This window comes from Elaeis guineensis, chromosome 7, assembly GCF_000442705.2.
Source record: "Elaeis guineensis isolate ETL-2024a chromosome 7, EG11, whole genome shotgun sequence".
Classification (NCBI taxonomy): domain Eukaryota; kingdom Viridiplantae; phylum Streptophyta; class Magnoliopsida; order Arecales; family Arecaceae; genus Elaeis; species Elaeis guineensis.
Genome location: NC_025999.2, coordinates 2,651,855 through 2,667,908, shown reverse-complemented (window position 1 = coordinate 2,667,908; position 16,054 = coordinate 2,651,855).

Below are 16,054 nucleotides of genomic sequence, written 5' to 3'. Positions count from 1 at the left end.
GGGCCTCTCCCCCCATCCGGTCTAAAGAGAACCGGCCTTCGAATTGCTCAAGTTTGGGCGAGATTCTCTCCTGTCCCTAACAGGGCTGTGGGGCACATATGGGCGTTGCTTGGCCTCTCCCCCCGTCCGGTCCAAAGAGAACCGGGCCTTCGACTTTGTTGAGATGAAGTTCTCCTCCCGCTTCCGACACGGTTTGTTTTGACTGTCCTGTCGATATAGGCTTGTGCCAAGGGAGGAGACATATAGATATGCAACTTTTATTTAAAATAAAGTTATCGGTAATACATTCGTAGGTTTTTCGCGCTCCATGGTCGTGGGAGGTCTGCTCCTCCGAGCTCCTTGAGGTAATAAGTTTCGGGCCGGACCACTTCTTTGACCTCATACGAGCCTTCCCAGTTTAGGGCGAGCTTCCCTCGATCCTGAGGTTGCGAGACAGTGGCTCGTCGAAGCACTAGATCTCCTGCTCTAAAGCTTTATTCTTGACCCGAAAATTGTAATAGCGGGCGACTTTCTGTCTGTAGGCTGCCGTCCGAACTTGAGCTACCTCCCGCTTTTCTTCCAGTAAGTCGAGGTTGGCTTTAAGACCTTGCGAATTGCGATGTTCGTTGAATGCCACGACCCTCGCCGACGGGAGTTTAAGCTCAATTGGGATAACAGCCTCCGTTCCGAAGGCTAAAGCAAAGGGGGTCTCCCCCGTGGGCAGTCTTTGGGTAGTTCGATACGCCCACAGCACATGATAAAGTTCGTCTGCCCAAGTTTCCTTCGCATTTTCAAGCCTTGTCTTGATCCCTTGCAGTAGGGTTCTGTTGGTCACTTCAGCTTTGCCGTTCGCAAGGATGGGCTACTGATGTGAAGTTGTGGGAGATATTTAGATTTTCACAGAATTCGGCGAATCTTGCTCCCGTGAACTGCCGTCCGTTATCAGTGATTAGGGTTCTTGACAGACTGAATCTGCAAACGATTGACTTCCAAACGAAATCTTGCACTTTAGCTTCTATGATTTTTGCCAGTGGTTCGGCTTCGACCCACTTGGTGAAGTAGTCAATCGCTACCAGGAGGAACTTCCTCTGTCCCGACGCCACGGGAAAGGGTCCAAGGATGTCCATCCCCCATTGCGCAAAAGGCCATGGGGCACTCAAGGGTGTAAGCTCGGTGGCGGTTATCTCTGGATGTTGGCATATCTCTGGCATCGGTCACACTTTCTGACGTATTCAATCGAGTCATGATGCATCGTCGGCCAGTAATATCCTTGGCGGAGCAACTTGTGGGATAAAGATCTAGCCCCCAGATGGCTTCCGCAGATTCCTTCATGCACCTCCCACAAGGCGTAGTCAGCTTCCGAAGGCCGGAGATATTTTAAAAGGGACAAAGAGTATGATCTCTTGTACAACTTTCCCTCATAAAGGATGTATCGGGAGGCTTGATTTTGAAGCTTCCGAGCTTCTTTCGCATCCTGGGGGAGAACCCCGTCTCTGAGATATGTTATCAGTGGGTCGATCCAACTGGGCTCGTGGTCAATTTCCAACACGGGCCGCGATTCTTCCGTACTCGGCACTTGAGCATTTCAAAGAGAAACCCTTGGGTAATTCGGCCGGAGCCAGCATTGCCAGCTTGGAGAGAAGGTCGGCCCTGGTATTTTCCAACCTCGGAATCTGCCTGATGTTGAAGCTGCTGAAGGCGGGGACGAGCTCCTTTACCTTTTCAAGATATTTAGCCATGCTGTCCTCCCGTGCTTCGTAGTTTTCGTTGACTTATCCCACTACTAGTTGGAGTCGCTGTGGACCTGGAGCCGATCTATTCCAGCTCTTTGGCGATCCTCAGTCCTACGATCAGAGCTTCATATTCTGCTCCATTATTTGTTGTGGAGAACTCGAAGCGCAGAGCGTACTCCGCGATGACTCCCTCTGGACTGATCAAGATCAGGCCCGCGCCTGCGCCTGACATGTTGGAAGACCCGTCCACGTAGAGGGCCCAAAAGCAACCAGAGGGATCTGCTTCTTCTTTGGGGGAGTTCGGTCGGGACTCCAGCCGTCAATTTCACCTTGTTCAGGTTCGCCTCCTCTGGGATAGTACACTCCACTATGAAATCTGCCAATATCTGGCCTTCACTGCTGGCCTGGGTCGATAGTTGATGTCGAATTCTGTGAGCTCGATCGTCCATTTTGCCATCCTCCCGGAGGCATCCGCCCGGTGCAGAATTGCCTTGATCGGTTGGTCGGTGAGCAGCGTTACGGTGTGCCCTTGAAAGTAGGGTCGGAGCCTCCGGCTGCAATCAACAGGGTGTAAGTCAGTTTTTCTAATTTGGTATACCTGGTCTCGGTCTCTCAACGTGCGACTGACGTAGTAGATCGACCGTTGGACTTTTGCTTCTTCTTTGACAAGGACTGCCGCGAGAGCCATGGGAGAGACCGCCAGGTATAAAAATAGTTCCTCTCCAGGCTCTGGCTTCGCCAACAGCGGAGGTGAGCCGAGGTAGCTCCTTAGTTCTTCGAATGCCTGTTGTCACTCAGGGGTCCAACAGAAGTTCTTCGGCTGCTTGAGGGTTTGGAAGAAGGGTAAGCACCGTTCGACCGACCTCACGACGAAGCGATTCAGGGCTGCTACCCTCCCTGTAAGGCGCTGAACCTCTTTTATCGACTTTGGGCGGCCATCTCCTGGATGGCGTGAATTTTTCCGGATTGGCTTCAATTCGCGCCCCGATACCATGAAGCCCAGGAACTTTATTGAGGTCACTCCGAAAGCACATTTAGTCGGGTTCAGCTTCATTTTATATTTTCGGAGGGCGTCGAAGGTCTCCTCGAGGTCGGCGATGTGGTTCATGGAAGATTTACTTTTTACGAGCATGTCATCCACGTAGACCTCCATGTTGCGGCCGATCTGCTCCTTGAAGATTTTGTTCACCAACCGCTGGTAGGTTGCGCCTGCATTTTTGAGGCCGAAAGGCATGACCCTATAACAGTAAAGGCCACGGTTAGTAATGAAAGCAGTCTTTTCTTCGTCTTCCGGCGCCATCCTGATTTGATTATAGCCGAAGAATGCATCCATAAAGGTGAGGAGCTCATGGCCCGAGGTCGCGTCCACCAGTTGATCAATTCTGGGCAGAGGGTAGCTGTCCTTTGGGCAGGCTTTGTTCAACTTTTTGAAGTCTATGCACATCCTCCATTTGCGTTTGCCTTTTTGACTAGGACAACGTTGGAAATCCAATCAGGGTAATTGACTTCTCTAATGAATCCGACTTTCAGGAGTTTGTCCACTTCCTCGGCTATCGCCTTCTGCCTCTCTGGTGCATGACCTCGAATTTTTTCTTTCGTCGGTCGATGCTTTGGATCGACGGTCCAGACGGTGCTCCATGACTTCCGTGTCAATCCCCGGCATGTCGCTGGAACCCAACGAAAACGTCCGCATTCTTTCGTAGAAAATCGATGAGACGCATCCGCACCTCTTCCCCCAGGTTGGAGCCGATCATCGCCACATGCTCCGCATTCCCATCGTTCAAAGGGATCGGTACCAGATCTTCGATTGGGCCGCCCCTCTCTTCAGTGAGGTCGTCGCGGGCATCCAGCCCATCAACTGGACAGGGGTCGGATTGGTCGCTTCTTTGCAAGGCTATGTTGTAGCAGTGTCTGGCCAGGGCTTGGTCTCCTCTGACCTCTCCGATCCCCTGGTTGGTAGGAAATTTCAACTTCAAATGATAGGTTGACACGATGGCTCGGAGAGCATTGAGGCCAGGTAGGTCAGAATTGCGTTGTAGGCTGACGGTGCCTTCACCACCAGAAAATTCACCAGAGCCCTGGATTGTCTTGGATATCGACCCCAGCTACAGTCAAAGTCACCACTCCCTCCATCGGACAGCATCGTCGGTAAACCCTACTAGAGGGGAGGTAATCGACCTCAAATGGCCGTCAAGGATGGACATTCTTGAAAAGGCATCGTAGAACAAAATGTCGGCCGAACTTCATTGTCGACAAGAATGCGGCGGACGTCATAATTTGCTATATTCAAGGAAACTACAACTCGTCGTTATGAGGGAATTGGACTCCCTGAGCATCTTCTTCAGTAAAGGTTATGGACTCCTCAATCTTTTGTCGCTTGGGGGGTACGGCCAGTACGTTGGTTGCTTCCTGCCGGGATCCTCCCGAGATGGTGTTGGCAAATCCGTTGGAGTCGATTGTCCGACCGCTCCATGCCGGCGATCGTTGCCGGAGGGTGTGGGGCCTGAGAAATCGGAGGCGAGCCGGAGCCTGAGATCTGGCCGCGGAGGCCGTGGGTCCCGTGTGGATGCTTCGCGAGAAGGCATCGGGCGAGGATCTAGTGGGGGAAGGAGGAGTGGATGTCGGAGAAGATGACCAGAGCGATCCCGTTGAGCGCTCCTTTAAGAACAAGGGTACTGCGAAGACACGCCCCTTCCTCTAGCGCCAATCCTGTTGGTGCAAAAATCCATCTGCGTCGGAGAAGCTGGAGTCGAGGGAGTCACGGTCGCCGTCGGGACCTGCAAAAGAAGTCTAAACCGGAGGTGGGGTTGCTCCGGCAAGACCTCCGACGCTCAAGTCAGTTCTCTCCTCAACAAGAATGGAGTATCGAACGAAAATTTTAGCAGAGTTTCTAGTAAAAATGAGAGCTTGGAGAATAACGTATCTGGGGTTCCCCTTTTATAGGCGAGGGGAGCAAAGGATTGATAGCGACTGTTTATGATCGCCTCGTTGTGGGCCGTACGGAGCTAGGAGAATTTATCATGAAGAGTAATGGGGTGGAGTCGTGGCTGTCACCATGGCTCGCCACGTGTAATCAGTTGCAAGGAGTGGAGCGGCGTCCGTTGTCGCGACTCGCTAGGGAGTGGTGGAACTGCACAGGATCCGTTGCAGGAAGTGGAGCAGAATCGTGGCCGTTGCTGCGGCCTGCCAGGGAGTGATGGGGCCGCGTAGGATCCACCGGGGGAGTGGAGTAGAGTTGTGGCCGTTACTACGGCCTGCAGGGAGTGATGGAGCCGCGTAGAATCTACTGCGGGAGTGGAGTAGAGTTGTGGCCGAAGTTCGGTTGGAGTCTGATTTCCACAGAAGCCCGGATGGGGATCATTTGTTGAGGAATCTCGATCGAGACCTTCAGCAGGAGTTCAGGGCAAAAGTCCGGCTCCCGTGGGAGCCCGGACAAAGCCTACCTGTAGCTGGAGTCGGAGACAAGTCCGATCCCGTAAGAGTCCGGATGAAGTCTTCCTGCAGTCGAAGTTGGAGATGAAGTCCGACTCCCGTAGGAGTCCGGATGAAGTCTTCCCACTATCGAGGTTGGAGATGGAGTCGGCTCCCGTAGGAGTCCGGACGAAGTCTTCCTGTAGTCGAAGTTGGAGATGAAGTCCGGCTCCCGTAGGAGTCCGGACGAAGTCTTCCTGCTGCTGAAGTCGGGGATGGAGTCCGGCTCCCGTAGGAGTCCGGATGAAGTCTTCCTGTAGTCGAAGTTGGAGATGAAGTCCGGCTCCTGTAGGAGTCCGGACGAAGTCTTCCCCTGTCGAGGTTGGAGATGGAGTCGGCTCCCGTAGGAGTCCGGACGAAGTCTTCCTGTAGTCGAAGTTGGAGATGAAGTCCGGCTCCCATAGGAGTCCGGACGAAGTCTTCCTGTAGTCGAAGTTGGAGATGAAGTCCGGCTCCTGTAGGAGTCCGGACGAAGTCTTCCCGCTGTCGAGGTTGGAGATGGAGTCCGGCTCCCGTAGGAGTCCGACGAAGTCTTCCTGTAGTCGAAGTTGGAGATGAAGTCCGGCTCCGTAGGAGTCTGGACGAAGTCTTCCTGTAGTCAAAGTTGGAGATGAAGTCCGGCTCCCGTAGGAGTCCGGACGAAGTCTTCCCGCTGTCGAGGTTGGAGATGGAGTCCGACTCCCGTAGGAGTCCGGACGAAGTCTTCCTGTAGTCGAAGTTGGAGATGAAGTCCGCTCCCGTAGGAGTCCGGACGAAGTCTTCCTGTAGTCGAAGTTGGAGATGAAGTCCGGCTCCCGTAGGAGTCCGGACGAAGTCTTCCTGCTGTCGAGGTTGGAGATGGAGTCCGGCTCCCGTAGGAGTCGGACGAAGTCTTCCTGCTGCTGAAGTTGAGATGGAGTCCGGCTCCCTAGGAGTCCGACGAAGTCTTCCTACTGCTGTAGGTCGGACGCAGTAGAATCCCTGAGGGGTCACTCCAGATACGAACTTCGGCTGGGGGGGGTTTACACCCAACACCTTGCATTACCAATCAAAGACATTCCTCACTTTGTCGATCAAAGACATTCCCGCATTGCCAATCAAAGACATTCCTCACTTTGTCGATCAAAGACATTCCTCGCTTTGCAAATTATAAAATAATAAATAATATATTTAAAGAAAGATTTAATTTATTAAAAAAATTATATTACTAGTAGTACATGGAGATTCTATGAATTCCAAGGTCACGACAGTGGGATTCCATCAAGTCTCATCAATCGATAAGTTTTCGATTTGATGATCTCGAGCACTCGGTATGGTCCTTCCTAATTTGGAGATAGTTTATCTCATTCTTCTAATCGAGAGACTTTTGCTCAACATAGGGCTAAATCAACAACTCTAAAAGTTTTATTTCGAACTCGAGAATTGAAGTAGCAGGCCATTTTGTGTTGGTAGGCTGCCATTCTGATTTGAGCTATTTTTAGGCCTCCTCCAGCAAATCTAAGTCTGCATGCTGCCTTTCCAAGTTGGTCTATCCATTAAAATTCTCAAACCTCACTGATGGAATCCCGACTTCCACCAGTATCACGACTTCAGTGCCGAAGGTGAGACTAAAGGGTGTCTCGCTCATGAGAGTTCTGGACGTTGTTCATAGGTCCAGAGCACGTGGTGGAGTTTCTCACCCAAGAGCCCTTGACTTTGTCTAGTTGCCTTTTTATACCCTACAGGAGAGTTCGATTTGTGACTCGACTTCTTCATTTGCTTGCGGATACGCCATAGATATCAAGTGGTGGGAGATCCATGGTCTTCATAAAATTCTATAAATTTGGCTCCTGAGAATTGTAGCCCATTGTCTGTTATCAATATCCAAGATAAACCAAATCGACAGATTATCAACCTCCAGATGAAATCATTTACTCTTGCTTCTGTGATTTTAGCAATGGCTTCAACTTTTATCCACTTTGTAAAATAGTCCACGACAATCAAAAAGAACTTTCGCTACTCAGAAGCTAGAGAAATGGGCCAAGAATGTCCATCTCCCATTGTGCAAAAGGCCAAGGCACACATATGAGGGTGATCGGCATAAAGGGTAGATACTATATGTTAGAGTTCCTTTGGTATTTCTCACACCGCTTAACCAGATCCTTAGCATCTCTTTGCATTGTCGGCTAGTAATAACCTTGCCGAAGGAGTTTGTAAGACAAGGTTTTCTTTCTGATGTGGCTTTCGCATATTCTTTCATGCACCTCCCTCAAGGTATAGTCTGCCTCTAATGGTTGCAAGCATTTTAGGAGAGGAAGAGAGAAGGATCTCTTATATTAATTTTTCTTATGCAAGACATACCGAGACGCTTGATATTTGATCTTGCATGCCTCTTTCTGATCAATTGGCAAGAATCCATCTTTCAAATAGTGGAGAAGAGGATCGATCCATGAGAGTTCATCATCCACTGCATCACCTCTACGAGATTCTCTATGACAGATTTCTTCATTACTTTGAAGTAGGCTTTCCTAAGCAGATCAGAAGGCGAGGAAGCAGCCAGCTTAGACAGTAAGTTGGCCCTTGTATTTTTCACTTTTGGTATCTGTCGAATCCTGAAGTTTCAAAAAATTGGGATCACATCTTTCACCTTTCGAAGATATTTTATCATGTTTTCCTCCCAAGCTTCATAGTCGCCCTTAACATGGCCAACGACCAACTGGAAGTCACTGTATACTTTTAAGTCTTGCACTCTTAATTCTTTAGCGATTCAGAGTCCTGTAGTTAGTGCTTCATATTTTGCTTCATTATTGGATGCAGAGAACTCGAACCGCAAGACATACTTAGCTATGATTCCCTTAGGGCTCATAAGAAGAAGCCTCACTCCGACCTGGCTTGATTGGAGGATCCATCTACATATAGCTTCCACGCACCAGATGGATCTTCTAGGGAATCTGAGATTTGCCCTGTGAGTGTTTCTCTTTCTTCTTTAATTGATTCATCTTCTGGAATAGTACATTCGATCAAGAAGTCAGCTAGCACTTGGGCCTTAATTGATTGCCGAGGTCAAATTGGATGTCAAATTTGGAGAGCTCAATTGCCCACCTCACCATCTGTCCAGAAGTTTCCAGTCGATGCAAAATATTCTTAATGTACTGGTCAGTTAGAAGGGTGACGGTATGAGCTTGGAAGTAGGGTCGGAGCTTTCGAGTGGAGATGAGGAGAGCGTATGCTAGCTTCTCTAACTTGGTGTATCAGGTTTCTGCACCCTCATGATCCGACTAATATAATAGATGGGCTTTTGAATTTGTTCTTTTCTTGAATCAACACAATGCTCATTGCGATTGGAGAAACTGCTAGGTACAGGAGCAATTCTTCATCGAGGTCTCGTCGGGTTAGGAGAAGGGGAGAACTAAGGTAGCCTTTTAGATCATCAAATACTTTCTGATATTCTTCATTCTAATAAAAATTTCTGTATCGTTTGGGGGCTTCAAAGAAGGGAAGACAGCGCTCGGCCGACTTCGACACAAATGATTTAGGGCTTCAACTCTTCCAGTAAGAGCTGGATATCTTTGATTGTCCTTGGTGGACTTATTTCCTGGATAGCTTTAATTTTTTCGGGATTGGCCTCTATCCCCCGACTTGACACCATAAACCAAGGAACTTGCTGGAAGTCACTTTGAAGGTTCATTTTGTTGGGTTCAGTTTCATATGGTACCTCCGTAGGGTCGCAAAAATCTCGGCCAAGTCATCAATATGATTCTTTCTTGATTTGCTCTTGACCAGCATATCGTCCACGTAGACCTCCATATTCCACCCAATATGTTCTTTGAAGATTTTATTTACGAGACGTTGATATATGGCACCTACATTTTTTAGGTCAAAGAATATTATCCTATAACAAAAAAGCCCTTGATCAGTAACAAAAGTAGTTTTTTTTTCATCTTTATGAGCCATACGAATTTGGTTATAGTTAGAAAAAGTATCCATGAAAGAGAGGAGTTTGTGGCCCGATGTGGCGTCCACCATCGATCAATCTTCGATAGTGGATAGCTATCCTTCGGGCATGCCTTATTCAAATGGGTGAAGTCTATGCAAATCCACCATTTGCTGTTTGCCATCTTCACCATGACTATATTGGATATCTAGTTGAGATATTTGACCTCCCGGATAAAGCCATCAAGGAGCTTATTAACTTCCTCGGTAATGGCCTTCCATGCTCTGATGTGAATTTTCTCTTCTTTTATTTGAATGGACAGTACTTTGGATCCGCATTCACATTGTACGCCATCACGAGGGGTCGATCCCTGGTATGTTCATTAGAGTCTGCAAAAATAAGGTTAGCTGCTCTTTAGTTACCTGATCCAAATTTGATCCAATCTGTACTGTATGCTCTTTATTTCCGTCCTCCAGGTGAATAGAGATGAGGTCTTCGATCAGTTCTCCTTGAGTTTCCACCAGCTCATCACGGGTATCCAGTCCCTCAATAAGGTAGGTCTCCATGATTTTAGCTTCTTGCAATAAGATGTGATAATAGTGCCGCACCAGATTTTGATCTCCATATATCTCTCGAATCCTGTGGGTGGTGGGAACTTCACTTTCAAGCAATAGGTCGAGATGACATCATGGAATGCATTCAGGTCAGGTCGTCCAAGAGTTGCATTGTAGGCCGAGGATCCTTGAATTACAAGAAAATCAATTTGGGCAGTCGACTGATGCGGGTATAAGCCTACTTTCACGAGTAGTGTGATGACCCCATCTACTGGGATTGCATCATCAGTGAAACCAACAAGCGAGGCCTCCACTCTCCCGAGTCTGCTAGGGGATAATTTTATTTTTTTCAAAAATATCAAAATATAAAATATCTGTTGAGCTTCTATTATCAACCAAATTGCGATGTACAAGATGCTTATCAATATTCATAGATACAACTATTGCATCATGGTATGGGAATTGGATTCCTTAGGCATCCTATTCAGTAAAAGTGATTGCCTCTTCTATCCTTCTCCTTATGGGCCCTCCTTCATCGCTGGTATCCCTCTGCATACCCCTCAGTAATTACATTAATTATTCCAACTGGGGGTAAGTCTCCTTGGGGCTCGATGGTGGTGGTTGTTTCCAGGGCTGTGGGGATCTTTGTCGATTCTCCTACTCTCTCCTACATCGAATGAAACGATCTAGGCGACCACGCCTAGCGAGTTTCTCGATCTCATCTTGAAGTTGTAAGCACTCTTCCGTGTTGTGACCATAATCTTTATGATACAGGTAGTATTTATTAGGATTTCTCCGAGCTGGATGAGTCTGCATTGGTGTAGCCTCTGGAATCTGCCCCCTGATTTGCATCAGCACATTCTCCCTTGGCTTCATTAAGAAAGTGTAGTCATTGAATCTTCTTGAAGGAGAGGCATGCCATCCTTCCTGTTAAAGACTTCTCGATCGATGGTTTCTGGGAGGAGAATCATTTTTTTGCCGATAAGGCAGAGACCTTAAACACTGTCTGGGCCTCTCCTCCCATCTTGAGGACTTATTCTTCCTAATTTGCTATGATCCTCCCTCCATCACGAAAGAGTTGGTAACTTTCAACACGAACATGTCCTCCGTTCGTGCATATTTCTCTGCTCAGACCAACATATCAGTGTAGTCGTAGAGATAAGTTTTTACCAAAGACTTCTTGAGGTCGTTCTTTTGCAACCCATTCATTAGGACTGATATTGCGACCAACTAATCTAGGTCACGCACTTCCAATTTAGCCAAGTTGAAACAGTTAATAAAAGAACATATTGTTTCTCCCTTATTTGTTTGATGGTGTAAAGGAAGTCAGACCGTTTCTGTTGCCTACGACTATTAACAAAATAATTAGAAAAGATCGGCTCACTGTCTGAAAGTGTGAGTCGATCTCGATTTCAAACCACAGTACCAAAGTCAGACGGCTCCCTTGAGAGTCGATGGGAAGGTCCGACAAAGATGGCATCCGAGGCCCCCTGGAGGAGCATTTTCATCTTGAAGCTCCCTAGATGATCAGCAAGATCGGTGGTCCCATCATACATCTCCAACTGAGAAATCTGAAAATATCGTAGGAGTGGTTCCCACATTATTTTGGAGCTGAAAGATGGAGCACCATCAAACTCATCAGGTGATGGAGAGGTGTGGTTACGGATTACTTCAATCCATTGGTTCAACTCTTGGAGCCTCCGTTCAACTTCAGGATCTCGAGTGGCACGAGTTACTAATTGATGAGGAGATTGATGGCTCGAATTTGAATCACGCTCCGATTGGAGGCTAAGGGAGCATCGCCTTCTCGGATTTGGGCTTTTGAGGTGGTGTTGGTGAGCAGCATATCTTTCTAAGATTCGGGACTACTCAGGTGGAGGTGGTGGACTAGTTTCGGCATGAAGCAGTGGTGCTGCAGGCTGAAAGTCTGCTGGAAGTGAACCCAATATAGATCGTGCTGCAAGAAAAGGTGGAGGAATCATCTGCATCATAGGCGACGGTACCTACCCCACAGGAGATGGAGCAAAAAAAGTAGGTTGAACTACTCCACTATGATCACTGCAGGTGGGGAAGCCGAGACTCCCATCAGAGGTGGCAGGGTCGACTGGTTGGCATGATTCTCCTCCGACTGTGAGGCTACTACACCGATATTGCCAGATCGTGCTTGGTGAGAAGCTGCTGCTCTCTTCAATGGCATAGTGATATGGTCCTAGACTTGCACTCCTCCGATTTGGGACGGACCCTTCCTCTAGTACCGATCTGTTGATGCTAAAGTTCATTGACACTGGATTAGCTGGAGTTGCAGGTGTGAATAGGGGCCTCCGGATGGTATACCTACAAAAAGTCCGAACCAAAAATTATTCTGGTGGAGATCCTCCGACACTCAAGTTAGCTAGCAGAACCAACAGATAGAGAAGTGTGGGGCTTGGAATTGTTGCATACATAGAGTCCTCTTTTTGTCTCCTTTTATAGATGGAGGTTGAAGTCATAGTCGGCAGATGGGCTAGCACGATTATGCAAAATTTAATACAGATTTTGCGTAATACGCCAACTGCTGAGAGATTTTCATGTTGTAGAGATCATGGTTGCCTTATCTGCTCTCTGATGGTTGTTATCTAAATGGTGCCAACATTTTGAATTTTGATTTGATCAGTTCAGACCGATCAGGACTCAGATGCAAGATAATGGTGGGATTCCATACTACTGACAAATCAAATGAGAGTAAAAGAGAGGCACGTCCTGACTAGGGCTCGGTACTAAATACTAGCTGACTCGAAGTCGTATTGTGCTTTATCCAACTGGAGATTGTCAAAATTCACAAACAACTAATAGTTGGAGTAGAGGAAGCTGTTTGACCAAGAATCGGTCCCAGGTGCTGGCTGAGTAGCTGTTGGAACTAAAAATCGAACGATCAGGGGTCGGATCAAGCCCTGGCCGACCATGGATTGGATACTTGGTCGGATAGCCTTTGATCGAAATTGTCAAACTTGGACGAGTGAGTTACGGCCGACCGTTGGTGCAGCTGAGGCATATAGGCACCGACTTAATGGGCCAGATATCTGTCAATCTCTTCATATTATCGACCCACTCCAAAATTTTTTCAACAAACACGTTTCTGACCGGCCCAGCCAACCCTCTTAGATTCGTAGAATATGCCTAAAGCCCACAACCTACCTGACCCCACCACACACAAAAAAAAAAGACACACATCCTTAATGGAGGATCCACCAACCATCTATATAATAATAGTACAGCAATACGTGATAATAGAGACTATATTTCGTGTTGACACCTCAGCTTATAGGATAATTCTTATAAAGCCACGTGTTTAGTTTTAGTTTGTTATTACGCTTCATTCGACCTTCTACGGATAGAAGGAAGGAGGGGCGGAGGGTGAGGGCATGGCGACGAAGGATGGAGGAGGATTTTTTTTCCCCGCATGGGTGCAGGCAATGACTGGGGAGGGAGAGGAGGAGGGGGAGGAGAGGGCTCATATGCGGATCACGAAGTGGTGGTGGGGGGATGAGAGGAAGGAGGGCCAGAGGGCGAGGGAATGGCGATGAAGGATGGGGGAGGATTTTTTTTCCCGCAGTATCCTCTCGACTCACTTCGTGCCTTCTGCCAGGGACCCCCTCCATGCTTTCGGGTGATTTTCATGCACTTGGAGGTGGGGACGCCGACAATGCTAGTGAGTTTGCCGAGGCAAGGAGGGCCCCAATCTTGAAAATGATGAAGGTGGCGGTGGAGCTAGTGCTAAGGCTGAGGACCATGCTGCTGGTAATGTACTCGACGGCCTTCATGACGGAGAACTTCTTGAGGTCGTTCTGGGTGAGGGTGGTGACTGGGGAGGGGGAGGGAGAGGAGAGGGCTCAGATGGGGGTCACGAGGTGGTGGTGGGGGGATGGGAGGAAGGAGGGGGGAGGGTGAGGGCATGGCAGTGGAGGATGGAGGAGGATTTGAGGGTGGAGGATGAGGGAAGGAGGGTCAAGGTGGCCATGGGAAGGGATGGGAAATGGGTGGTGTTGGGGTTAGGGTGGGCAAAAGAGAGTTTTGGAGGGAGGGGAGGGGATGGGATAGAATATTAAAATAAATAAATACGTAGATAAAACTCCCTCCGTGCCTTCGGATGATCGTCGTGCGCTTGGAGGTGGGGATGTCATGGGATGCAAATGCTGGGGCTGGGGAGGGCATGGGGTGCAAGTGCCGGGGCTGGAGAGGGCATGGGGGTTGCATGGAGTGCGGGCTGGGGCGTGGGCGGGGACGTGGGGTGCAAACACCAGGGTCGGGGAGGGCAGAGGGGTTGCGCAGAGCTACGAGAGGCACGGGGTGTGGACTTCACCGAGGCCAGGGGATAAGGGGGAGCCGGGTGGGGAGCTCCGTCAGAGCCGCGGGAGGTATAAAGTGCAGCATGGGGGAGCCGCAGGGGGCATGGGAGGCCATGGAGGAACGACAGGCGGGAAGCCATGAAGGATGCGATACGGACGGCAGCGCTTGGACGTCACGGGGAGAGAGGGAGGCGGCCATGACTGCAAGAACATTCGAGCAGGGACCTGGGGGGGTGTGAAGGAGAGGCGATCAGCGAAGGTACTGCGGATGGTGCATTGGAGGGGGAGTGGATGTGGATCGGCCACGGGCAAAGGAAGGTAGAGGATTTGGGGGGGAGGGGAGGAAGAAGGGAAGGGAGAAATAAAAAAAATTATTATTTTATTAATAATAAAATTTTATTATTTGATTAATAATAAAATATTATTATTTTATTAAAAATAATATATTATTTTTTATTAAAAATAAAATATTATTATTTAAATAATAAAATAATATTATTTTTTAATAATAATAATATAACACGGCATCGGAGGGATGTGGAGCAACGCAGGCAGGTGAAGGAGCCACAGTAATGTCGGAGGGGGCTAGCCATAGAGAACAAAAATATATTTGAATATATTTTATATTTTAATATTATTATTTTATTAAAAATAAAATATTATTATTTTATTAATAATAATAATACAACACGGCATCGGAGAGGCGTGAAGCAGTAGCGAGCGGGTGGAAGAGCCACAGATGATGTCGGAGGGGGCTGGCTGTGGAAAGCAAAAATTTTATTTGAATATATTTTATATTTCATATTTTATATTTTATTAGTATTATTATTTTATTAATAATAAAATAATTTTATTTTATTAATAATAATACAACATGATGTCGGAGGGATGTGGAGCAGTGGCGGGTGGGTGGAGGAGCCATAGATGATGTCGATCGTCAGTCCTTACTTCCATAACCTATCTTTATCGATCCTTATATCTGCTAATCTGAAGCTCATTCGCTAGACTTAGTCTGATCTAAAAATCTTTTCAAAATTTGATAATCACTTTATGCAGCTGGCCATGAAATAGATAAAGAAACCATAAATCATGCTATCATTGTTGTGTGAGTTCCGTTGGATCTAAAAGCATTAGAGGCCACAGAGGAATGACAGACGGGGGGCCATGGGGATGCGGTGTGAATGGCGCGGCCTGACGTCATGAGGGGAGGAGAGGCCACCATGGCGGCGGGCATGCCCAAGCATGGGGCCCCGAGGGTGGGGCATGAAGGAGCGACGATTGGGCGGAGGTGCCATGGGTGGCGCACCGGAGGGGAAGTAGGTGTGGATCGGCTACGGACAGAGGAAGGTGGAGGATTGGGGGGACAGAGGAGGAAGAAAGGAAGGAAGAAATAGGAAAAAAAATTTTATTATTTGATTAATAAAAAAATATTATTATTTTATTAAAAATAAAATATTACTATTTTATGAAAAATAAAATATTATGATTTAAATAATAATAAATAATATTTTTTATTAATAATAAAATATTATTATTTTAATAATGATAATATAACATGGTATCGGAGCGATGTCGAGCAGCGGCAGGCAGATGGAGGAGCCGTAGATAATGCCGGAGGGGGCTAACCATGGAGAACAAAAATTTTATTTGAATGTGTTTTATACTTTATTGTTATTTTATTGAGAATAAAATATTTATTATTTTATTATCAATAATAATAATACAACACGGCGTTGTAGGGACGTGGAGCAATGGTGGGTAGGTGAAAAAAATCGTAGATGATGCCATAGGGGGCTGACCGTGGAGAGCAAAAATTTTATTTGTATATATTTTATATTTTAATATTATTTTATTAATAATAAAATAATATTATTTTATTAATAATAATACAACACGATGTCAGAGGGGCATGGAGCAGTGGCGGATGGATGAAGGAGCTGTAGATGATATCAATCATCAATCCTTACTTCGATAACTTATCTTTACCGATCCTTATATCTGCTAATCCAAGCTCACTCGCTAGACTTAGTCTGATCTAAAAATCTTTTCAAAATTCGATAAGTACTTCACACAGCTAACCATGAAATAGATAAAGCAACT